The sequence below is a fragment of the Centrocercus urophasianus genome, unplaced genomic scaffold (assembly GCF_019232065.1).
Source record: "Centrocercus urophasianus isolate 14NV4802_14NV808 unplaced genomic scaffold, USGS_Curo_1.0 seq_15, whole genome shotgun sequence".
In the NCBI taxonomy this organism is placed as follows: Eukaryota; Metazoa; Chordata; class Aves; order Galliformes; family Phasianidae; genus Centrocercus; species Centrocercus urophasianus.
The window spans coordinates 47120089-47145720 of record NW_024884697.1 but is presented as its reverse complement, the minus strand read 5'-3'; the positions used below and the strand labels follow the sequence as shown (position 1 = coordinate 47145720).

Genomic DNA, 25632 nt, shown 5'->3' with positions numbered 1-25632 from the left:
GCCCAGACACAAGAGTTCCACTTGCCAAGCTGACTGCAGAGCAAAAATAGAAATGAGCGCTGCACATAATTACAGTATTTTACATTTCCACCACACTTTCTTTCCTGCAAGATCCCAAAGTGCACACACATGTGCATGCATGTGCACACAGAGAGGCAGGACACCGGGAAAATTCACTTCCTTGTGAAGGAGACCAAGAAATCACAGCGCAGTAATAACAGCTTGCACTGAACCAAAGCCATCATCAGCGCAGGCACACACACACACACTCGTTGAAAATCATTATAATGTGAAATCAGACCAAGCTACAGCAATCTGTACATCAGCAGCTATAGCCCTTCTGCTGCTGCTCAGAGTTTTACCCCAAACAGAAGATTAGAAACAGGTTTCATCAACTCTCACCCTCTGCTTCCCCACAAAGCCTCAGCTGCCAGCACCCCTTTGCTTCCGCAGGGCAGGGGCAGCTCTGCAACCCTCAGTCCCCAGCCTTCCTCTCTACCAGTGCTGAGTGCTTTGCAGCCCAAACACATCCCCTGCACACACATCCCCCAGCCCCACCATACAGACAGCAGGCAGCGGAGCACCCAAATGGAAGCAGCAAAGCCATGGCTGGTGCCCTGACCAGTGTGCTGCTCTTCCCCTGACAAAGAGCTGAATGAAGTCAGGTACAAAGGCCCGCTCTCTACGTGTATGCCACCCAAGATGCTGCTCTCAGCATGGATGAAAAGAAAAAAGGCCAGGAAAAAGAAAGAGTGCTGGTAGGCAAACAGGAGCAGAGATGTGACACTGGCAGAAACCTCCAACTTCAGCAGAAGCAGCAGAGAAAAGAGCAGGCTCCAGCTCACGCTTCATCCTGGGGTGCTGGGTCATTCCCTTCTCTCTCCCACGTCTGTGACAAGTCAGTTTTGTCCTCTGCACGTTGAATATTTCATATCCATTTTAAAGTCCAACCAGAGCACACAGGCATTTTGATGCTGACTGGTGGCCAAGCATGCAAAGAACAGAGGAAGGAAGTCAAAGAGGAGACAGAGAAGAAGGCTGCTCTGAAGGCAACACAAAAAAGAACCCATGGGGCAGAAAGAGGGAAGGAAAAGTCTAGGGTTATAAAACCTCCCTAGCTGGCTAGAGATGGCCAGGATTATTTGTACTGTGGGTGTAAAACAGGAATTTCACCAGCAGTGCAACATAATGTACCATACAACTACCTGATCAGGAAAGAGCTCGTTTACCAGTGGCTGGGGCTCAGTAAATGACCAGCACAGAGATGGTACCCCTCTCAGCAGAGGTTTGGGGGGAAAGGATGCTGTAGCAACACCCTCCTCTGTACTTAGGGAAACAGCCATGGGATTGTGGATGTCCAGACAGGATTCCAGATTTTAATAAGGTCACATCTGAAAGAGCCCCACATAATAAGCTGCATGGAGTCAATTCATCGATCACAGCATACAGGGCTAAGGCAGGCCTGCTGGGATTCCAAGTTGTGGTTTCAGGGCGCATAGGTAATTCATACCTGATGCTTGCGGCCATCCCCTCTGACTACAAATGGGAGACCAAGGTGATTTCTTAAATTTAAGTTTTATAGTTCAGCACACTATTCAGGAATGCAAGGAAGTGCCTGCTTAAAATCCGATCTTTACTTTGACAATGTCACCCTACCAGCAAAGATCTTTCTCCAGGTTTGTGTCCTCATTTTCCCATGTAATAAAACTGAGAAGAGCAGTCAGGAGACTCTTTCCCCTCCCAGTAATAGCGTGCCCACCTCGTTACCCTGAGTACAACACCAGTGAGATACTCCGGGATCTTCTGAGACCCTCACCAATGACTCCTTTCCGTGAAACCACATTAGAGCGTTCAGCTCTGATCTAGTAGTATTGCACAGCCCAGCACCTATAAAGCTATGAAAAAACAGGGTTGTGCCAATGTATCTTAGCATAGGGGATGTTACGGTGTCAGGAGACTGCTGGAGATGACCTTAAAATAATCTTAAAAATTAAAAATAGATAAGGGGTATATGTGACTCGGTTTGTTTGTTTTGGTTTGGGGCACATCTGGCTATTTCCTTTACCTCCCCTGCCTTCCCCCTCTGAGGATCCAAGTCTTTCTAGGCTGAAAAACGCTGACAATCAGAGGACCAAGAAAATGACATCCTCCTAAACAGTGAGAAACTGAAAGATGCTAAAATGAAGTGGGATTTTACTTAGCCCATGTCAAATTCTGGTTGGTCTTCATTCACTTTTACTAGCGTCTATACTAAGACTTCCACTTACTCAGTTATTTCGATCTCAAGATAGCCAACAGACTCAAAACCCTCTTACCTACAATTAAAGTATTAAACCTCACAGAAACCTTCGTTACACTTCAGCAGCAGTTCTCTAACTAAGCCAAAGAAAACAACAACAACAAAAAAACACTGAGCACACATCTATTGAAGACTTAGATTTATCAGGTTTGATGATTTTTTAAATTCATCATGGCAGGGTTGGGAGGAGGGAGACAAATTGGTTCGAGCCCAGCATAAAACAAACTCTCTTTGGGTCATCTTTAAAACTAATCTGGATGCAATACTAGAAGGTATGCTTAAGGAGACAAACAAAAGCCTCCCAATTGTTTTATAATCACACTATCGGTCCAAGAGGCCTAAGTAAAACTAATACGATGTGGCCGTATGAGCTGCCTGTTATTGTTGGCTATTTGAGGAAAGCAGGGCTTCAGCAATCCAGATTTATGGAACGGGGAGCCTGGCGGGTCTCTGGTTTGGTTTTGTGCCAATTCACAATCACTCATGCTCTCGGATAAGTCATGATGCTGTCAGCGGCTTCAGCTCAGCTGCAAAACCGCGTTCTGAAAGCAGCGGACACTCAGCAAAAGCGAGGTCCTGCCTGCAAGGGGCACACAGGAAGGCCACGCTGCAGTACTTTAAGCAGGTGGGGAAGACAGCAGTGAAAGCCAGTGTGGACAGACTGACACAAACACATTCCTAACAGGACTACTTCACCACTGAAGTGGTTTTCACCAAAGCATCTGAAGGTTCATTGAAACCTAAATAAAGGTATGCTGAGATGAGCAAAACAATTCGGTCAGTGTGGCTAACAAGTTGCTGTCCCCCCAAAGCCCGATACTGCTGACTCACCATATGTGTTTCCAGTCCTCTGTAATGCAAAGGAACCATCGGTATCCTCAGAGAAATCCCCCACAAACTGTTTTTGTGCTGCTCACAATCAGAGGGGACAGTCTGGCTCACAGTCAGCAATCTGGCATGTTGGCAGGGGCCGGCTACAAAGGATGTCCCTAGAGTTCCCAGTCTAGCTCCATCCCCTGGCACCAAAATCAAATAGGAAGTCAAACTTTCAATTTAAAAACTAAATAAAGGCAGAAATGTAGCTCTGACCCCACCAGGATACTGCCTCAGGAATAAGCAGTGAAGCTGCCCCCAGGAAGGCACAATGCATCAACAGTGGAATGGTAGTGGGTTGGTTTCCATCACACCCCACAGGTCCTTGAAGGAAACAAGAACCCAGGCAAGACCTGGGGAGGAGCTGGGGAGAAGGTACCTGGGATCAACCTTCTCTCTCTCTGCCTCTCCCCCAGCAGATCTCATCTGTGCCATCAGGATTTTGGTGACATTTCCCCTCAGCCCCCCACTGCCACCTCCCCGGGCTACGCGCAGCCAAGGGTGCAGAGAACACCGCACGCTCTGTTTCCTTTGCAGGCTGGACAAATAAGTCTTCAGCTAGCCGCATGCAAGCCATTAAAAATATATTAACATACCCAGCAGGGGCTGTCACTTTTTCTTTTCTTCCCCCCTCCCCTTTTCTTAAATGCAGAGAAGGGAGAAATCTTGCCACAATAACAAGAGGTTTTCATCAAGTCTCATTACCTTGAGCACAGCCGTGCAACACAGCCCCCACAGAGAACAGCCCTCGGCTCCCGCTGTCATTAAAGGAGCGAAGATCTTAAACAAAAATTAAACCCAGGGCAACACAGAGCTGGGAGCATGCGGATGGGTGAGGCAGGCAGGGATGGGATAGGATGAATGCATCCTACAGAGCTGGTCAGGGACACGTGGGGTTTCATGCTGGCACCTGGGGTCATCCTGCATTTCCCAGCAGGGTAGCAGCATTCCCTCATGCTTATAAGGCTCAGGGATAAGTGAGGCGATTCCACGCTTCGCAGGCTGCCCAACAGGCATGGCCTCACACACCCTGACACACACGTGCTCCAGCCACTCCCAGGCCCCCACATGGCTAACTGGAAAGAGGTGACCTAAGGCAAATGGGATGTAAAAATGAAGTCTGGTGTGGTCGCATTTTACAAGTCTCTAGGTGAGACTTAAATATGTTTCCTATTGGGAATGGGGAAAGTGAAAACGCTCTCCCTTGAGAAGAGAGCAGAAGAGTGCAGAAAGGCCGAGCTGTGCAGAAATGATGATAAGGCACTGACACAAGGTGGACAAGGATCTCTGAGGAGTAAGGAGGATGAGGACCAAAGCAGCTGAGGAGTGGGGACTGACCACAGATACCACAGAATTAACTCCTGGCAGAGCGGTTAGGAGCAGAAGGCAGCCATGAGGACAATATGGCTCACAAACAGAACACGAACAAGGTGACCAAAAGACAGGATGGTGACACCCAGGGTCCAGCCCAGTTGCAGAGGAAGGCACCAGGGAAGCGTAAAAGAAGCTATTCCTGATCTCTGGTGCTCCTAACTGTTGCAGCTGTAAACGCTTCAACAGGTCATCATCTGCACAGCTCATGCACCCTCCAGCTCTGGAGTAATTACGTCCATTCTGTAAAAGACACACACATCACACAATAAGGTCCACTGATATCACAAAGACAGATAGGAGAGTAAGCAAAATGTCTGACGGTACTAGGAACAGAGCAGAAATAGCCCCGATATCACAGTGATGTGATATAAATCAGATGTATTCGCCTCTTCTTTACTCATCCTATCTTGGCAAGGGCAGATGAGGGACTGAGGGAGTTCAGGAAGTGGCAACAAAGAAAGAGAAAAGGCTTGGAAGGCAGCAAGTGGTCTACACATGGGAAACAACGTGTGTGTTAACAGCAATGTAATTAGGTCAGGGGATAGCTGTGTTGTAACAGATTCCTTGGACTTGGCTCCATCCAAGGTAGACATGCACATGAATGCTGCATCAGCCTCTACTTGCTGGCTTGCCAGCAGCCTGGATTCTAGACAGCTTGCTCCAAGTGACTAGCATGCCCTGCATCACGACCCAGGCCCTTGATGTGGGCTCCCAGCCCCGTGTCTGCCTCCAGGAGCAGTGTTTGGACTGCGAGGCTGGAGCCAAGGCACCGCTGCCTGCTGCCAGAACAACGCGTGCAGGAGGAGACACTGGGAAGGCTGCAGGCAGTGTGCGTGGGAACAGAGCTCAAAGTGATGCAGGCTAAGGTCATCTCGGGGATCAGGGGGTTGACACCCATGATTAAGGCACAATCAAGAAACATTTCCTGACAGTAAAGTCTATTAGACCACAGAATGGGCTCCCAGGGGAAGCGGGGCAAGCCTCATCCCACCGACTCCGTGAGGAGTGACAAGGCAGGCGGCAGCACTCAGCACACAGGGCTGGCAGGACAGCCTGGCAAGGGCAGCACCCACCAACATTCCCCCTCACCACAAACCATGCTGTTTAACCTGGGTCATTCCATGTGCTCACAGGGACGGTGAGACCACATCAGGTCACTGAGGTACAACAGATGGGATGGCAAGCAGCGGGGCAGGACAGGCATGTGATGTGGAAAGGGAGGAAAGAGGCCATGCTGCAAACCGTCTGGGCATACAGAGAAAGGCAGTGGAGGATTCAACTCAGGTGGAGGGGGGTTAACTAATCATGATTTGGCACGGCCACACTCATGAAACTGGGCATGGCCTGGTACATATGGAGGTGATCTTAATTTACAGCAGAGAGCATGTCTGTTAATAGTATAGCTGCTACCATGTAAGTTTCTGACACTCTGGGCTGGCATTAGTGCTTTCGATCTTTAAGACTGTCTTTGTGTTGACTTCATGTTTAATGACCTCCTTCTAACTGTCCATTTTTTATATTTTTAAAAATGGAATGATTAGCTTGGTGTTGAACTGCATAGTTCTACAGGAATATGTGTTTTGCCCCATTTAATGTTAGCAGACACCTATCTTCTTCGTTGTTTTTCGTTAGGGGGGCAGGGAAGGAGGCATGAAGAACCTCCCAAGTTCAAAATGAATCTCTCCGCTTGTAACACGCTTCCCTCCGTCTCCCAACACAGTGGTTACAGAAGCTGCCCACGGCTGACACTACTTGTGGAGCTCCATATGGTTCTGCTTCCATTGATTTTTCCTCAGCTTGACACACTTTGGCACTGCTCGGGTTTTCCTGGTCCTCGGGGAACAGGAAAGATTCCATCAATTCCAGCTTTTCCTTTCCTTTGTTTTGACAAAGCTCCCACTGTGCCATCTATGGCAAACGCATTGTTACGGTGAGGCGCAAAGGTGAACTTGTTTCAACGCCACCAGAGCTGTGGATTTGTTCACGTTGCGCTCAGAATCGTTAGCAATTATTTATGTTGCATTAGTGCTCAAGAACCTCTACAATATCAGGGTCTCCTGCACTCAGCACAAGGCACACGCACAGCAGCAAACGCCTGAGCCTGACTAACGTGCTATAGCAAAGTCATTTAATTTAAAGTAGAAAGGCTTCAAAATGGAGTGTCATTTTAAAGCGCCCCGAAGTTGACAACGGTTTGTACAATTATCACAAACCACTCAAAGAAAGGTTCAGTACACCCTGGGAGTACCATGTATTCACCATAACTCAGCGAATGCTTTTTGCAGCTCCCTTCTATGCTCAGTCATGAAGGATATAGATCATCACAGCCTCCAGCTATGGAGCTCTAGCTCACAGAGTAGCAGCTCACACTTTTAGCTCTGGAGATCCCCAGTTCAATCTGCTGCATGTCAGCCAAGAGGGCAGCTGTCATATAATTACCGCCACAACTTTGCATGTGAAAAAGTAGGGAGAGCGAACGGAGATCTTATTATAGAATTCTGGTTGCAACCTGCTGAACGGCTCCTATTTAAAGTAACTTCTTGTAAAGAGGAGGAGAAAAAAAAAGAAAAAAAAAGAAAGAGTCTTCCATTCAGCTTCCCAATCCTTTCTGTTTTGCAGAAGAAATCAGCGCTGCTTTGCAGGAAGTCCTTTGTTACAAATGCATGTGTATATTTAATGAAGTGCACACGTGTAGGCTCAGGAGTAAGGCTCCAGCCCCTTATCAGCTGCAAAAGAAAAACAATTCTCACTGCTGCAACCAAGCAATCTGAAGTCCAAGATGGCACCTCAGTTGCTTTGTGAGCTATAACCATTCACCAGCAGTCAAGCCAACTGAATCTGGGATTTACATTTATAATTTAGGTTCAAGAAATCTTAACTTAGTTACATCTTCCCCCCTCCCCTTCAAACTGCACATACAAGCTCTCAGGAAGACTTAACAATACAGAGAATCTGAGAGGATTTGTGCCTTGAGCTACAAAGGTACAAATCATGGCAAAAAAAAAAAAAAAAAATCAAATCTCAAATGAAAATACTTTAATGAATGCAACACAAAACAATTAGACCAAGTTTCTTCTTATCCATTAATCTTTCTGCAGATCCTTCTGCACACATGCAGCAATTTTTGAGCCAACTCTTCTTCCAAGCCAAGATGTTCAAAAACAGAATTTGAAACAATGTAATCCAGTTTTAAAGAAACATTAATTTCCCCCAAAACAATTATTCTAGAAATCTGTCTTTCAACAGCCAAACTGTCAGGCTTCAAATACAACTCAAATTCTCTGCAGAACATTCTCTACTAGAAAGTCCTGTCCATCCACCCGTTCACCCATCCATCCACGTATTGCCAACAGCACGAATCACAGAATCACAGAATCACCCGGGTTGGAAGGGACCTCAAGGATCATGTAGTTCCAACCCCCCTGCCTAGCAGGGCCACCAAACACACATTCAGATCAGGTTGCCCAGGACCCCGTCCAACCTGGCCTTAAACACGTCCAAGGACGGGGCATCCACAACCTCCCTGGGCAGCCCGTTCCAGGGCCTAACCACTCTCCTTGTAAAGAAACCCCCATTCTCTGCACTGAACCACCTTGGATCACCAGCAGCAGATCAGAGCTAGAGCTGTCATTCCTTGCCAAGGACTGACCCTCACTACATATCACTCCGCGTGGGCTGCTCTGGCTCAAGCTGCTCGGTACCTGCAAACGTACTTCTGAAACATGCCAACCAGTTCATGCTCACTGCACCTTCAAAGCAACACAGCATGGTGCTTCCAACGGGATGTGAAGGAGAAGCTTCCTGTGGACCATTGCAAAGCCAAGCTCCAGAATTCAGCACAAGCACAGGCGCACCAACACTCTGTACGTAAACCAGCTGAGTTCTCCAGTGACATCCCTCCATCAGCCTTATTTCTGAAGAGCTGTTTTCACTGCGTTCAGAGCCTCTGCTTCTTACCTCAAGCAAGAAAGAACACCTTGGCACTGCACAAACCTTCTGACCATCTATCTCCCTCCTTCTGAAAACAGGCTGAGGGAGAGAAAATCAAGGGCACAAAGCTCAATTCTGAAGAAAGCTGCTTGCAGCACAGAAGTAAAACCTGTCTGGGCCCATCGCCCAGGAGGGACCCACAAAGGGCTCACCCCTCCCTCACCTTCTACAGGCAGGCAGAGCTCACCACCATCTGAACCACCCTTGCTGCAGAGTCCAATGTAAGCAGTACAGCTGTGCACAGAGATCGCTGAAACGAGACACCGACAGGCTATTTTCTGGTATTATTTCTGTAAATTTAGCACTGCTAAAAGGTTCCAGATAGATGCTCTCTGGAGACTGAAAGCCTTTGCCTACCCGGAGAAGATATGCAGAGAGAATCGCAGCAAAGCGTAGATGTGCTTTTCTCATCTCTCCCAGCCTGCCGAGGCTGAAATGACTGACAACGGTCCAAAATGAGGGACACACATAAATTATTAATATTGCACTAGTAGTCGTGCTGTTGCTGTGACAGTCTAAAGACTTGAGAGAGGCAGGCCCTGCAGGGGAATATTACTTCACTTCAAAATCATTCATTCAGGAAGCTTGCATACCGAGGAGAAAAGAATCACTCTGCAGCAAGCTCCATCGAAACCCTCAGTTTTAAGACCCTTCCTTTCCAAGGCATAAAGCAATTTCAACGAGAACGGGAAAGCAACGTGAAACATCAGCAACTCTGGATTTGAAGCGAGCACCACGGGAGCAGCATTTTTTCCAGATGCAAACCCTCACACGTGTCTCCTCCCCAACCTGGAAAGCCCACCCTGCTTCTGAGAGCTGGAGCCGTGTTTTGTCTCTGCAGCTACTCTGCTGAGGCAGCCGAGCCCGCGCCAGCCGGGATAATGGGCACTAGCACATGGCTGGCAGCCAAAAAGCCACTTCGGGCAGCAACCTGCGCTGGAAGAGCGCGAGGCTCCGGCTTTGCGTTCTCCCAGACCTTTTATCTCCTTCCAGGTTTCGTGCTATACCTGCTGCCGCAGCAGCCAAAAACCTGTAAAGCAGTATTTATATAAAAAAAGGTGGCTTCCTACTGATCATTTTTCCTCTTCTCCCCTGTTGCAAGTTTGGTCCATTTCACATTGATTTCCAGAACTGAGATAAATGAACGGAACTTTGACATTTCAGAAAACAACTTCAATGATTTTTTGTCTTTTTTAGCAATCAAGAATAAATTCATTTTGCATTTAAAACAGCAAAATTCCCTCCCCAAATACTTGAAATAGTTACTGAAACGTTTTCTTTGCCAAAACCCCACAAAGACTCAAGCTTATTAATAACATTTTGAATATAACAAGCACAACATAGCTCCATACCAAAAAGAGAAGAAAGCAGGCAATTCCTCAAACAATAAAGTAATCCATTTTGAAAGCTAGTATTTTCTAGTACAAATTCTTGCATTAACCAAAACAGGAAGGTTTTCAGTAAGTCTACACACCAACGGGGGGAAAGAAAAAGCAGACCCTACCCCCAGCTGGATGGCATTCCTCTCTTTGGGTGCAATGTGGTAGCATTTGACTGACGCATCTGATCCATTCCCAAACTCCAGGCGATGTTTTAATCATCAATGGGCAGAATCCTATTAATTTTCAGGGAAAAAAAATAGAAAAACAGAGTAGAATATGGAGATAGGATACAGCGTACCTGGCATTTGACTAGCTGATCCAGCTGATTTAGCTAGGCCCATAATAATCAGAAATTAAAGAATAAGTTGGTGGCACAAAGTGCCATCTACCAGTGGAATCCCCTTCCACCCCTCCACCCTCCCTCTGTCACCTTAGCCCAACCCCATCTCCCGACACAGCTCGGAACATCAGTCCCACAGCAAAGGAAAGGGATGAGGCAGAGGAGTGGGAAGAACTAGAACAGGGTGAATGGGGACAGTGCATCAAGCCCGCCGGCACACCCCAAGGGTGGGCACAGGCCCATGCTGAGCAGAAAAGAGCACATCCAGCACGCAGGAGGAGGCAGCAGCAGAGCAGCTGGGGCTCTCTCAGGCCATCAAGCCCTTGAAGGTCAGGGCACAGAGCTTGCATAGAGCAGCGATGGCAAGAGGATGACATGCTCAGCCCTGCTGGGGGCTGTGTGGCTGCAGCCCAGGGTCCCACCAGGATCCCTGTAGCACACGGCTTCACGCCCAGCCCCACTGCGCCTGTAACCAACCCCACGGGCCGGTCAGCAGGGCTTGAACCCTGGGATTCAGCAGGCACCAGCCTTTACCTCACACACTAAATAATTAAACTCTGTGGGAGCAGCAGCAGCCTCGTAAAACTCTCATACAGCCCGAGCCAGCCATTAATGGGGGTCAAAGATGAACACTTTTTTTTTTTTTTTTTGAGTGCGCTTTGATGCATGGGGAGAGCGGTGAGAGGAGATGTTCATTACCCTCTGTGCTACCCAGAGCATTTTTCCTGACTATCAACACCTCCTCCTCCCACCCGCACCATGTGCTGCTGGCAGCCACCCATCCACGCAGCTGGAGGCCATCGGAAAGTGCATCTGGTCACCTGCAGGCAGCAAGGGGCCAGCAGAAATAGCAAGGGCTCTCTGGCCTCAGCGCCCCTTCCTGCCAGCCCTTGGGCTGGGGAAGCCATGGGCAGCACACGGAGCACTCAGCAGGGCACGCACTGCAGGGCTGAGCTGTCACAGACTTGGGATGGACTCACAGGGATCATCAAGTCCAAATGGCAGTCAGCAAACAACAGGGCAATGAGAAAACGCGACAGAAACCTCAGCAGAACAACAAGTGCCTTCAATTACAAGGAACAACTCCATCACAGGGTTGGATCCATCACCCCATGCGCTGGGTCGTGGTGTGCTGCATGAGCACACTGCTATTATCTGTTTGCAATCACGTTCCAGTCGGTCTTTCTGCTTAATGCACGAAGAGCAGAGCTAATCAGATTCACTCCTTCTTTATGCTTAATGCTTTCAGTTCCCAAGCATGCTCCGTGCTGATTCAACCAATGCTCAGCTAACACTATCCAGGAGCAGAAAGTGCAAAAGAAGATGGGACTACCTATTAATCTTAGCTCTTCTTTCCACTCATTGTGTCTGAAATTCCTTCTGCAGTCAAAGCTTTGCTACGAGAATCAGGAAATTCCCATTTCCCCCTCTCCACTCCCTTCTGCAAGCTGCTCCTGCAGCGGTATCTGGGCAATTAATTACCACACAGACCTATTGGGCTTTCCTCTCACCCTCAGGGAGAGCTTTTTTAGGTATTTCCTGGCTGGGAACCTCCACAGAAGGATGTCTTCTGCTGGCACCGCAATACCCGTCCTTCACTAATCTGTCGGAAGTGACCCTCACATGCTCTCCTCCCCCTGCTCTCCCAGAGCTGTGTGATTACTGCAGCCCAGCATATGAACTCTAACAGCACTTCCAGCCTGAGGACACAGCGACTCCAAACAGGGCCCTGCGCCCTCCCTCCATTCCTTTGCCCTCTGCAAGGCAAATGGGACATTTTCTGGAGCCAGCTGCAATGCCGTCACCTGCCCGTACCGGAGCAAGCACCACAGCTGTGCAGAGGGCCCCAGTAACACCCAAGACCATGAGCCAGGTTGAGCAGCACAGGAGATGAAGCCAACAGCAGCTCATGCACCTGCATGTGACCCCCAACTGACGCCCACAGCATCAGGCAAAGCAGTAGCAGCTCCCGGATGGACCCTGGCCACGCAGCTCCTTTTCCAACACCTGCCCCAGGCCTGCAAACAAGTGCAGGGGATGGAGGAAAACCATACCTCTCTCTGAGATTACTTACAGCATTTTCTATCCTGCCCCTCTCTTATAAACGGGGGGTGTTTCTTTTGTCTTTAATAGTGCAGCTGGCTTATAAGCGTGTCAGATTTATAAAAACATATCCCTGAAAACAAAGCCACTTTGTGCTCAGCATATCCAGTGGCACCATTATTTAATATCAATACACCAGTTCTTTCCTTTATGCACTCCACTGCCGGAACAGAAATCCACTGTAACAGCCACCCGGTGTATAATCTTACCCTGTAAAGCAACGCAGCCCCACAATAATCCCTCTCTTCCCATAATGTCTTCAAATACCAACAAGAAGAATTTAAGCTTAAATGTTTAAAAAAGAAAAAAAAGAGCAGAAGGATAAACATCTCTTAACAACTCTCAAATTGGAGCAAATTCCCCCACCTCTCCCTACTGTTATTTGAAAACAGCTGCACAAACATCTCCAATTCGTGCCGCACACCAATTGCCACCTGCCCTTCCCACCAGGTATGGCCACTCAGTCAGCCCATGCACACAAAGGCTCCCCACACCCTGCTGCTTTTGGCAAACAACCCCCTGGTGACATCATCTTCACCCCCGTGCTTTATAAAACTCAGTAGGCAGCACAGGATCTGCTCCAGTAGTTGTAAAGCAATCACTGAGGGCCAAGAGACGTCTCCATCCCATCTCCTAAATGCACACTCTGACCCATGCCGTGCCCCTGCTAAGTGCACACGTGGGCGCGCATCTCATCAGGCTACACGTGCCTCTTCCTGCCACCAGCAAGGAATGGCAGAGACGCTGGTCTACAAAAGCAGAGCGAAGCTGAAACGCCGTTCATGCCATTCAGTGGAAGCAAGGTCCCTTGGTCGTTTGCCAAAGAGTTTGGTATGCTGCCCTACCTCTGCATCTTGGCTGCATGCTGTGCTGCTGCTACTCCCACCAAAGGGTGACCCAGACACCACCCTGCTCTTGTCCTTCACTCCAAACCTCGAGGACCCCCCGGTCCAAACTCAGCACCAAACTCAGCCCCACGTGCCACCATTCCCATATGTGGTAATGCCCACAGCTGTCCTTGCCTGAGGCAGAGATAAGGCTACTGCTCCTTAAGCCATTTAACATCCTCAGGCTCAAGTTATTAGCAAATACCCTAATAGCAACAGGCTGTCTTCCTGACGAGGTGGTGAAACTCAACCTCTTCCCTTTCCCTTTTGAAAGGACGGCTTGGAAATGGGATCAGCATCTGGAAGCACACATGAGCTGATCCTGGGGAAAGAATGAGAGGAGCGAGGGGAAGGGAGGGAGTTGAGAATGAAGGCTGAGGGCGAGGTTTCACGTTACAGCTGAAGGAGACTAACAGTTCACCGCTGCCAAAAAAGGGGGGCCCCATTTCCACCTTTCCTTCATTCCCCACCTTTCACTTCTGGCAACACAAACCTCACCCCTCCCGTGCAGCAGCACTGGTACTAGCCTGAACCTGGTGAGCAGGTTCAGTTCTCTATCCCGGGAGAAAACTATTCATGTTTTTTTGCTGTGCTTTTTTTTTTTCTTTTCTTTAAATGCACATACATTTTTTACCAAGTCCATTTTCCAAAAGCTACACATGCTGAACTCATGCACACCGGAGCGGCACAAGAGCACAGCTCAATCTCCCCTTCTGGACAGAGCCAGCAGCCAGACTGCAACAGAACCCACCCTCAGCTACGTGACAATGTGGTGCCAGCACAAAAGATGGGGCTGAGCCAGAAAGCCAGCAATAGATTTGTTTGCCAATAAGCATAAAGTTTTACCTATAATTAGGGTCTATCCACCTGAACTCAGGAGTGAAGGCAGCCATGAAGGTAAAGGCTGACATTCAAACTGAACAGACCCAAACCAGACAAAAATATGAGCAGTACTGCAGGATTTCAATAATAATTGTTTCTCTTTTTAAATTGGACTCTTATTATCCAACAAGATGGCTGCCTTCATCACTGTGCTCAGAAATGTCTGTTTCCATTACAAATTTAACAATTAGTTTCAGGGTGGATGTGGTAAAGCATTTTTCTCTTCCCATCAACTCTACATCAGATGAACAAATAATGCAGTTCTCTTCGATTTAAAAAAAAAAAAAAAATTAAAAAAAAAAATCAAACCCATTTTACTTCACTGTCTTTCTTTCCTTCCACCTCCTCAGCTCAATCGCTAAAAGCAATTTACAGACAATAAATGCAACTTCACAGCTGCTTGTATGAAACCTTCCCTTTATTTTATAGATGAAGATACAGTATATATAGAAGTTAATACCACAGAGGTCTGCTTCAAAGCTGGATAAGGAAGAGGAACAGACAAACTGAAAGAATACAGATCGTGCCTGCACACCAGTAAAACCAGTAATAAAGGGTTAAGGATGTCACCAGTGGGATGTAAATCTGGTGAATGTATCTGCTTAAATACAGCAACAAACAAAAGACTGCTCTGGGCTGTTGCTTTTTTGTTTTATTCTGTTTTTATTAGCTTCGTGCATGATCACCAGGAATGAAGAATCTGCAGCTGAAAACCACACACATCATTTTGTCAATGGAGATCTGCCAGCCAGGAGAGCGTCCAACGCTTTATCGCAGCCTCCCGGGCTTTGGCAGGGCCAAGAGGAGCGAGAACCTGAGCCCGACGTTAAAATAACCGCCTGTGAAAAAGCACGGGGAGTAGAACCACTAAAGAGAAGGAAAATAAAATATGCAGGCACTCTTCTGATGCTAACTGCTCCTCCAGGTTTAATAAAAATGCACAGCCAACTTTTCTTCCTCCGCGCGTTCCTGCAGCTCAGAAGCGCTGCACAGCCCAGCGTGCCCAGCTCTCCCAGAGTCACACACCACAGCACAACAACCCTGTAAGAACCAGGAAGGTGGTGCTGGAGACAAAGCAGTGTTAATTTTGGCACTATCTTATCACATAGCCTGAGTTTACTACCAAACCTATCACCTCTGGGTCAGTAAATCCGCATGCTCCTGGACTCCTCCATCTGCCCTGCAAGTCCTCTCCTGGCACTGTCCCTGCTTTGGCCAGCAGCTTTGTTTCCTTATCCATGACCAACACAGACTGGTTTTTGTATAGCCACGGCCCCTGGAAAACTAATTCAGGATTAAACTCATTTCTAGCCTACATACAAATACCAGGCACACTTAACCCAAGAGGGCACTGGGGCTTCTCTACTGTGACCAGCTTGAAAACCCAAGCTGTATCACACATGCATCGAAGAACAGATAGGCGTCAAGAAGGATCAGAAAACAACAGAAACAAAGTCAACATGAAGGATTTGAACTTGCACTCTCTCTCACATAGGGACAGCTGGTAAACACCACACCATGTCTAGCAGGGCCGCCATTTTCTGCCTCTTCACTGCAGGAAGTCCAGATGTCTGCGCCCCGTCCACACAGCCCTGCCACTGCAGCCCAGCACTACCTCACAAAATGGCTCCTGAGATGCAACCTCTGCAGAGAGCCCAGTACATGGAGCCCACGGTCCATTTGCACCTTCCATGCAAGGCCTGGGGTACCCCTGTTTCCACAGCGTGGCCTGTGACATCCCAGCAGCTGTAGGACAGCAGGAGAGGACCAGCAGCCTTTTGGGTGCTTGGAACTCGCACCCAGTGCTGTCACCAAGGCCCTGGAGTCCAAGCCTCCCCATCCAGGCCCTAGAGTCCAGGCTCCCCCCTCCAGGCCCCACGTACAGGTTTCCCTGCCCAGGCCTTCAGGCCCAGGTTCCCATGTCCACGCCTCCCATCCCCTCAAACCTCCAGCCAGGCCACGGCACCGTTCCCTCTCCCAAACTGTTCCAAAAGGAAGAAACTGCAGAAGGCATGAACAGCTCAGGCTGAGAATATCATTTCCGAGGCTGGTGGAGGCTAAGCCACTGATATTTTTCTAATACAAGGAACATATAAGATGCCTAGAATTTGATAGCTGCTTTTTAATTAAATTGAAATAAGTAAATCACAACCCGTTGCCATGGAGAACGAACAGACACAGCCTCTTGACTCCAGGGCAGGATCAAGCAGGAGAGGCAGACAAGGCTGTGAAATTAAAAACACCTATTTTAAAGCAAATGGTCTCGATAATTAGCAAAAAATGTGGTATAGGGAAACAATATAACCATATGGCAGGAAGTGGTTTTCAAGGTGAACTACAAAGCTTCTTTAAATAAATGAATAAATTGCAGGAGCTGCCGGGTCACTTCCAGAACCCTATCCCCAGGATTGAAAAAATCATTAAAAAAAAAAAATAGAAAAAAATAGTAATTAGCCCTTCTTTTCATTTTCCTGCCTATAGTCTACACTATGTTTGTTCTTATTTTCAGAGACTTGTTTCAAGTGATTTATGTTTACACCTATTTGCAGCTACCAGCAAGCCGTCAAACCACACGTTTTCAAAAGCCTTGCAGATCACCCTGGAGTAAGAATCAAGTTTACGGGATATAAAACCTTTTATCTCTTGCTCAGTGTCATTATACAATCCTGGCCAAGTCATCTGACACTAATAATCACTCTGAAGCCACGCATTCCCACTGTGACTGCCCCAAAGTGACGTGAGCAGACCAGTCACATCACACATTAGACTCTGTGCTGCCCCTCTGCTGCAGCAGAGCTTAGAGGGACAGGGCAGGCGACTGGGCTGGTGCCAGGAGCCTTGCATGCTCCCTTTCCCTGTAGTTTGTGCAGCCCACAGGGCAGGCAGAGTGTTCCATGCCTTCCTGCTCCCACACTCACATGCTTGCAACAGCATGGAGAGGGGTTGGGTGGTTTGCGCCGCTCCTTAGCATCTCTGCAGACAGCGTATTTGTTACACGGCTGGTGCCCCTACCCTTCCAAAGCACTGCTGCTCTGCTCAGACCTGAGAGCCAGAGGCTCTCAATGCCTTTCTGAGACCAGATAGAGCAAACCTTAGCAAGACTACCCAACAGTTTCATACAGTCAAAGTGCACCAAATCTGTAAGAGCCTAAAAATACTTGAAATAAATTCTACCTGATGACTCGGATTCAAAAATATGCCATGTGTTTTTTTCCCAAGGGAACAGACAGACACACTAATCTTCACTTCAAACCTCCTGTCTGCTCCAGGGGAGAAACCAACCTTTCCTCCTCATTTTTCGAGGACACAAGTTGTCAGCCCGTCATTAGTCTTCCACGGCCACTAACGACCCACACCAAGCATGCTGCCACATCCCAGTTCCAGGCCCTCTCGGCACAGCTGGTTACATTAAGAACAGTCATATTTTCAGCACTAATCAGTAGAAACCAAGCTGGCTACTGACAAATCCACTTTGGTTCCCCACCATGGCTGTGAAGGGAAGGAATTAAGGATAGGCGCTACAGATAAAGAAAGGCTGGAGGAGAAAGGAGCAATAAAAATAAGTACTGTCTGCACTCTGCTTCGCCTCAAATTTGGAACACTTGCTGCTTTAACTGTTCAGTAAGATTCATAGCTTTCATTATAAACAAACTCAAGGCCCATCTGCATGAAGATGTGCACAAACTACCTGCCAACGGGGCCCACCCGATGTGCACCACCCGGGCCCTGATGCAGCTCTGGACCCCGGGGCACACACAACACGTCCTGCCCTGCTTCTTTCCTCCTCACCCCTCAGTTTCACTTATTTTGAATCCAGGTTTACAGCAGCGTGGCCAACCCAGAGCCTTCCCCTGGAAGCAGCTGCGGTTCCTTCCCTGTTCCCACAAGCCAAGATAAGCGTGCAAGGGGAGCCGCCAGCCCACAGGCACTCCCAGTCGGACACAGTCAGGCCTGGAGGCGTTCAATCCCCGCTGGGCGGCCACTTGGCAAGCGCAGAAGATGCTGGTGATGCCCAGGAGTGTGTTATTTCAGCATCGTGGTGGCGGGGGTTACAGACCAAGAAGAAAACTGAAAACAACAAAACGTGGCGAGTGCTGCTCCCTTTGCAGCACCATCCCATGCCATGTACACAAAGAGGGCTGTGGGCCCATTGGGCTGCCCCCGCCCCGACCTCCAGCCTCCGACCGCGCCATGCAGATGGTAGATTCGGGATGGAAAGCTGCCGACGGCCGGCTATGGCCATACCACCATCCCAGCGTCCAGCCCTCAAACTTCAGTGTCACCCTCGTGTCACCCGCTATCAGCAAGTCCAAGCCACGGTCCTGCCGGCAGCGATCCGAACAGGGATCGCACTTCGGACCCGGACGGTGCTCTGCCAAAAATCTGCATCACCCCAAAGCTCGGCCCCAAAGGTCACGGCGGGCAGGGCTGGGAAGCGCGGCGCACAGCTGGCTCAGAGCAGAACGCGCGGGGCAGCCAGCCGAGGGACCACGCGCCGGGTGACCGCGGACACCCACGCAGCGCCCACCCATCGGCTTCCAACGTCCCCCCGCAGCGGTTGGGGCCGCTCAGCGCAAATCCCCACGAAGAGGCAGAGCACAGAAAGTCACCTCCAGCGGGTGCACAGGAGAGGTATCCCGGCCCGCCGGCCCACCGGCCGCTCACCTGGCGGGGCCGCCGCTCACGGTGCCATCGCGGCGCGGGGCTCCCGGTTCTTTGTTGCGCGGCGGGGAGCGGGCAAGATCCGGTCACGTCATGTGACCCGCCGGGGGGGTCGGCTCTTGTGGTGGTGCTGCTTTTTTTTTGCTTTTTTTTTTGCTTTTTTTTTTTTTTCCCCCTTCCTCCCCTCTCTCCCTTCCGCCCCCCGCCCAGGCCAGGCCCCGCCGCCGGGCGCGGGTGTCAGGCCCGACTGCTGCCGGCGGAGCGGCGGTGGAGGAGGAGGAGCCGCGGGCGGGAGCGCTCCTCGGCGGGGCGCGGGGGCGGGATCCGGCGGCGCCCGGCGCTGCCCACGGCACGGCCCGCCCCGCGACTACCCACGGCGGGGCCCGGTCCGCAGGGAGCGGTGCGGCACGGTGCTGTCCGTCCGCAGGGCTTTCAAGTCAGCGGCAGCGGGGAGGTGATCGGCCCTCTGTACCGGTGAGGCCGCACCTCCGCTGCCGTGTTCGCTTCTGGGCCCCTCACTACCAGAAAGACGTGGAGATCCTGGAGTGCGTCCAGAGCTGTGAGGGGTTGGAGCACAAGTCTGATGGGGAGCAGCTGAGGGGACTGGCGTTGTTCAGGCTGGAGAAGAGGAGCTCAGGGGAGCTCTCTGCAACCTGAAGGGAAGTTGCAGCGAGGTGAGGGTCGGCCTCTGCTCCCAGATAACAGTGATAGGATGAGAGCGTATAGCCTCAAATTGCACCAGGTTGGATATGAGGAAAAATCTCTTCTGAGAAAGAGCGGCGCTGCAGTGGCACAGGCTGCCCGGGGAGGTGGTGCAGTCACCACGCCTGGAGGTGTTCAAGAACTGTGTGGACGTGGCCAGTGGGCATGGTGGGGCTGGGCTGACCATTGGACTCAGTGATCGTAGCAGTATTTTCTACCCTTAGTGATTCTGTGATTCTGAGAAGCAGCCTCCCCACTGCTCCTACACCAGCGTTGGCTTCAGTGGCATCACAACTGGCACAGAAACAAAGCCTCCATGAACCAGCAACCTACAGGGCCTAAAACTGCCTCAGCAAAGCTAGTGTGTGCCCAGCAGCCACCCAAAGCATACCGAGGAGCTTGGCTGGCCCTGTGGGTACTGGTGTGCCCATCTGAGGGGAAGGCTCCTGCCCTGCAAGGCTGCTGCACAGCAGCAGCATGCAGGCATGTCCACTACCAGGCAGATGCAATGTCAACAAGACCAATTTTAGACAATCACTTTTCAAGGGATCAGGTTCATTTGGTGGTTGTACAGTGCAGCCAGCATTAGAAGGGCTGGCAAAGTCTATGACCACATTAGTTTTCTGGCAATTTATTTTTTTGCTCTTTTAGTTTAGAGTCTCTAACACAGCATTCCCGCTCCCTTGATCACGTGCACCCCATAGCAATAATACCCCATGCTAAAATCCACACGTAAATTAATCTTTTAAATGACTATCTCAATTTGAAAGACTTTTTTTTCCTTACTGCCTCTCCCCCTAACCTTCCACCTCTCCCTTTCCCAGCTCATTACAGGAAGCAAATCTGCAGATGAAAACACATGAAATAGAACCAGATCCCGCCAGAGCATCAAACATGAAATATGCCAGCGCCGCTCCACAGACAGCATAATCAATGCCCTTCTTCCCACAGCAAAACCACCGAAATTCTTTGTTCCTGCACAGAGTTGTCCCAAATCTACAGTTCATCACTTCATCTGGCAAATGAGATACCCCCACAGAAGCCATGTGAGTGAAACCAACTAATTGCCATCTGAGAACGGGTGCATACAGACAGACAATAAAGCAGAGGAACACATACTCATCATTAGCAAAATGTGCTGGAAAATAACAACCCAGGCCCCTCAGTCCTTATCCCAAAGGAGACCAGCAGAAGACTTCCAGAAAATAAACCTTGACCCTGTCTTTGCTTGTGGTCCAGCAGAGAGCCGTCAGCTTGTCACTCACTCCTGCTCACACGCCTCTGTGCTCCATAGGTGTTCCTTTTTTTTTTTCTCTCAAGTGGTCAAATTGATTAATATAATTAGATTAAACTAAGAGCAATTGCATCTAGCCTGTAGTTAGCCTGAATTTTGCTGCTTTCTGTCAGATCTGATAAAGAGACCCTGAACCCAGTAGCTTGTTTGCTTTTTCCAGCCATATCAGCTAATCTAATAAAAGATATTACCTTTCTCCACAAACCTGGCTTCCCTGGGATCTTCAGACCATCACAGCTACAACAACAACACTGTCTCGCCTTCTCCAACTGATTCTTCCAGATTCTCTTATCTATGAAATAGAATATGATAAAATGTATTTTGTGTATCGATTCTTATGCTGTTTTCATAATCGTAATATTCAAGTACGGTCTAGGACTACATTAACTGATCCAAGTAACATCTGTCACACGTGGGGCTTGGTTTCCTTTGTCTGGTTCTCTCCCCAGGAAGAAAATGATGTGCAGGGCAGTGTTTTGGTTTTGTGAGTTGTTTTGGTTTGGGTTTTTTTTTTTTTCTCCTCTATTCTTGTTGCTCTGTTTCATACCAGGGAAAAAGAGGACGATGGCAATTTCTGTGCTAGACTTTTTTTCCCAGGGAAGTTAATTTCAGAGTGTTGAGGCACCCATAGAATGATGCCTCTTGCACAAAGGAATGTTAAAATATGTTTTACCCATCCAAAGAAAAGCTGATCTGTATTCTTGACATCTGGGACAGAAACATCTGAAAAAAGAGCAGAGCATTTCTCTTCTTCCAGAAAAGGAGTTTCAACCTGTGGTCCTAAGGCTCCAGCAGTTGGAGGTTGATTATTAACATACAGGGCAGTGCTCTACACAGCTATAAATAGGAATATCTGGAAACCAAAAGGAGTAACGTATCTACTGATTGCATTGAAACAGACCGTCATAGGACAGCTTGGAGGAGACAGTGGAAATAAACTATTTCATGTGAAAACACAGAGCTCCTACATAAGGAGTCACACCATTGTTCCTCAAAGAGGAACTCTGAGCAATCCCATGTGTCTGAGAGGCAGAGGTACAACATGTGAGCTTCTGAAAGGCAGGAACTGAGGTGAAGAGAGGAATCATTTGTGCTCAAGTACTGAAAGCAGAAATACCAGAAGACCTCAGGGAGACAGCAGACAGCAGATTTAATATGTTTTTGCAATGTTATATGGCAGCAAAAATCATGCAGTTAATTTAATTTGGGGTTGTAAAGGCAGAGACCTCTTCTCAGAGATATAGGCAATAGTCCCATTTTTTAATATAGCAGTGAGACCACAGTTTGAAGACATGTTTAGATCTGGACAGCTCAGTACAAGCTAGATGTCAACGACTTGAAGGGAAATAAAAAATAAAAAAAAAAGAACATAAAATGATAAAAAAGCTGGAAGGGATTACAGTGTGTGTAGGTTGGCCAAATAACAACTGTGAAGAGCATCATGGGAATTGTGTATGCGAACTTCAGGGGTGCAGAAGCACCAGGGAGCGAAAAAGACTGCTTAGGGTTGTCTGAAGGAGTGTAAATGATATCAGTGTAAATGAAATTAAGCAAAGGAAGTCTTAATCTGCAAATGTGCATGACAGCATCCCAGAGGAGCTCCCATCACCCGATTCATGGAAGACGATCAAGAAGCAGTGACTGTGGGAAGGCATTAGATGGGGACAGCGTGCCTTGGGGATGTCTCGCTTTTGACTGTCTAACTGCTTGCTAACTGCAACATTTGCAGAGCAGGTGGTCTCGATCCTGTACATGGAAAAAACTTTCTCTACAGCACTGCTGTAGACCAAAAGAACCATGCTTGGTTCCATCAGGTAGCCATGGAGGGAGTGCTGCACTCAAAGGGATCTAAGGGGTGACTGTATCCTCACAACATTTCCTTTACACCACTGTGATTTTCTGGACGTGTCCCCGGTTCATCATCCGGTAATGACAACAATGACAGCTCTCCTTTGTTTAGTGTTGTCGTCATGACATTTTCTTGGATCACACAGACCTTTCAGAAGCTGTCCCAGACAGCACCAACCCCTTCCAAGAAGTCTGTAGCATCCATCGATGGCAGCTAATTGAGATGAAAAAACTAATAAAAAAATCAGAGCCTTTTATTATTCCTTAATTAGAGCAAGGAGATCAAAGTACCTCCTTTTCTAACACAGTAGGAAAGCCAGTCCGAGCTTGCACCCATGCCACCATGCCACCTTTATATCACGTTGTCCACAAAATAGGAGACCTGCAGCACAGTGTGGCCAAGCAAGGGCTGATGCACCAAGGTGCTGTTCATCCTGAATGTGCCACACACACAGTGATTTAAAAAAAAAAAAAAGCCCAGACAATGTTATAAATGTTCTAAAATGAGTTTGAACATCTTTCCTTTCCTTTCTGGGTCTGTATTTTTTTAACAACACCCTTAGGGAGGCACTGCAGTGATAATTATCAGTCCAAGCATACACAAAGCATACAAAGGCATCATCTCCTGTATTTGTTGACCTTAAACAGCATTTCTACACGTAGAAATGTAATGATCTCCGTGAAGGAAACCTCTCTACTCATTTATTAAAATGAATACCATGGCCTAACACACACAAGCAAACACAAGTGCACTAATTTGAGGTTGTCCTGTAATTAACTGCTGAAGCATACAATGAAATGAGTCCACCCCCGTATCTCGGGGACCTCTGGCTGCTTCACTCACACTTTGCCTAATGGCTGTCTCAGGACAACACGCCACAAACCTCTCTCATTTCATGCACTTACCTTGTGAGGTTGGTGTTTGTTTTTTGTTTCTGATCAAGAGGAAAGTGTTTTCTTCTTTCTTTTATATGTAGCTTTTCTCTGGAGGTAGGAAAGGCAGTGTCAGCTCTGAAAATTCAAGATTAATCAAGCAATTAAGAATTGATATCTAGTGACTTATCATGACTAGAAATGAGAGATGCTGCATTCATTTTAGCTCTACATGAACCCAAAATAGCTAACCTGATTTTTATGGACAGCGAGATTATTTTAAATCTATTGGGGGGGAGAAAAGAGCTACAGCTCCCTTATTAAACTGATTTCTCCAAAACCCACACCTGCGTTTCGCACACTGCCTAGCAGAGCAGGGCTGCACAGAGCTGTTCTGAAGAGCCGCTGCGCTCCAGGCTCAGACCCTGCCTTGACCTCAGTGAGTCTGAAAGCCTACAGAAATCCCAAGGGAGCAAAAGCTGAGCTAAGTTTTACTTTCTCTTCCCCACGTGCTCACACAGCACAGCCCTGTTTGAATAAATAACCCAACCAAGCAGGAATTACATCACATCACGGCTGTGGTTTCTTTCGAATATTCAAAAGAATGGCAAGCATTCCCATTCACAGAATGATCACACCTCCTCTCCTTGCACCTCTGTCTTCCCGGACAGCTTGGCTGAGGGCTTCCCCATCTTCCCTGAGCTGAGTGCTGCGATGAGCCACAGCTATTTGCTCTGCCTGCCCTAAGACCTCTCCACCAGCCCAGGAGATTCTTCAGCAGTTAAGACCTTCTGGGATGGATGTGCAGTAACTCATCACGTCCCCTCCATAAACATTTATTTGGGGAATTACAGCATAAGTAATTGGGCTTTCCATGGTAATTTGGCTTTTATGAGCTCTCCTTATTGCCAAAATGGTGGATACCTCCATAAGAGAAAGCAGTAACTTCTGCAGCTCAGCGACCTCTGTGAGCAGACCTCAGCCAGGCAAATGGGAGCCCTGATCAATACCTGCACAAGAAACCAGCAATGAAAGAAGAATGCTGCCAAAACGGATGCTGGAGACCCAGCAAGAGACATTTTTCCCCCATACTTTATAAGACTGAAAGGAGCTCAATAATTCCTGCTTACCCAGCTACAGGCTCTCACCTTGACAGCCTGATCTGAATAAGAACGTAGGAATTTTGCTCCTGACTTTACTTCTGACCCTATGCAATTTTGGAAAAGTCGTTTAACCTCCTGAGTCTCTGTTTCCTCGTGTATGAAGCTGAAATATCATACCGAGCCTTGCAAGGATACTTGACATCTTTGATTTTAATGACATGTGTCAGCATAAAGCACTGCTGGTGGCATTACAAGGCTAATTCCCTCGCAACTGCAGTACAGGTATTTTGGGTACAATTATTACCCCTGGGAGTGCTCAGAAATCCTTGCCCCAAATTGTAGGCCTAACAGTCTTTCAGATGGGATAGAAAACAGAGGTTCTGACTGCTTACCTAAAGACACGTTTCGAAGAAGCCCATATGTTAGCTTTTCCATGTTCATGCTGTTCCAATTTGGGCAATTACATTCTGACTGCTTAAAGCAGGGGAGCTGACCCGCCTAGCCCTACCAGCTGTATATCCCAATCTTTTTGTGGTCAAGAGCTATGGAACACAAGCCACATATTTCAGAAAGAAAAGTGGAGCTCCAGGAGATGCACTTATGTCATGGGTGCAAAGGAGGGAAGCCTGCCCTGACTTCATCACCTCTCAGGGGCTGGTGGCACTTGGGCTGCAGTGCAAAGCTGTGCGGGGCCAGAGGCACCATCCATGCAGGCAAAAGGCAGCCGTGGCTGGGGCGGCTCTGCGTGGCTCTAGGCACCCACCTCGGGAGGCTGGGGTCCTTCAGGGGCGTGTGGGCAGGCAGGGGACAGGAGAGGGAGCAGAGAGGACCTAGGGCACCATCTGGTGGCTTCACTCACCGCCTTCCCTAAATCCCTGACACGAGGTCACAGCCCTTGCATGGCTGAAAACTGGAGAAACACCAGACTCTGCCGAGAGACCGCCCAGCAGGAAGATGGGACCCCTGCCCTTGGCCCTTTGGGTATTGCTGGGTGGGACAGGGGTCCAAGTAGAGCTGCAG

The 25632-nt window shown here is 48.6% G+C and overlaps 1 protein-coding gene and 1 long non-coding RNA gene across 5 annotated transcripts in view; one reads left to right on the top strand and one right to left on the bottom strand.

The window, feature by feature from the left end:
• TCF20 (transcription factor 20) overlaps positions 1-18963 on the bottom strand; it is a 115693-nt gene extending 96730 nt beyond the window's left edge. For 3 of the 4 annotated variants that reach the window (XM_042815472.1, XM_042815477.1, XM_042815478.1), the window contains exons 1-2: positions 18796-18963; positions 10041-10151 (exon numbers count right to left, since the gene is read on the bottom strand). The gene's annotated coding sequence lies outside the window, so the exon portion shown is untranslated. The remainder of the gene's footprint in view (positions 1-10040; positions 10152-18795) is intronic. The other variant, XM_042815473.1, reaches the window with a different exon arrangement.
• A 223-nt stretch (positions 18964-19186) lies between these two features.
• Positions 19187-21120, top strand: LOC122158656. The gene is made up of 2 exons (XR_006168272.1): positions 19187-19466; positions 20319-21120. It is a non-coding gene; the product is annotated as an uncharacterized LOC122158656 (long non-coding RNA).
• The last annotated feature ends 4512 nt before the right edge of the window (positions 21121-25632 follow it).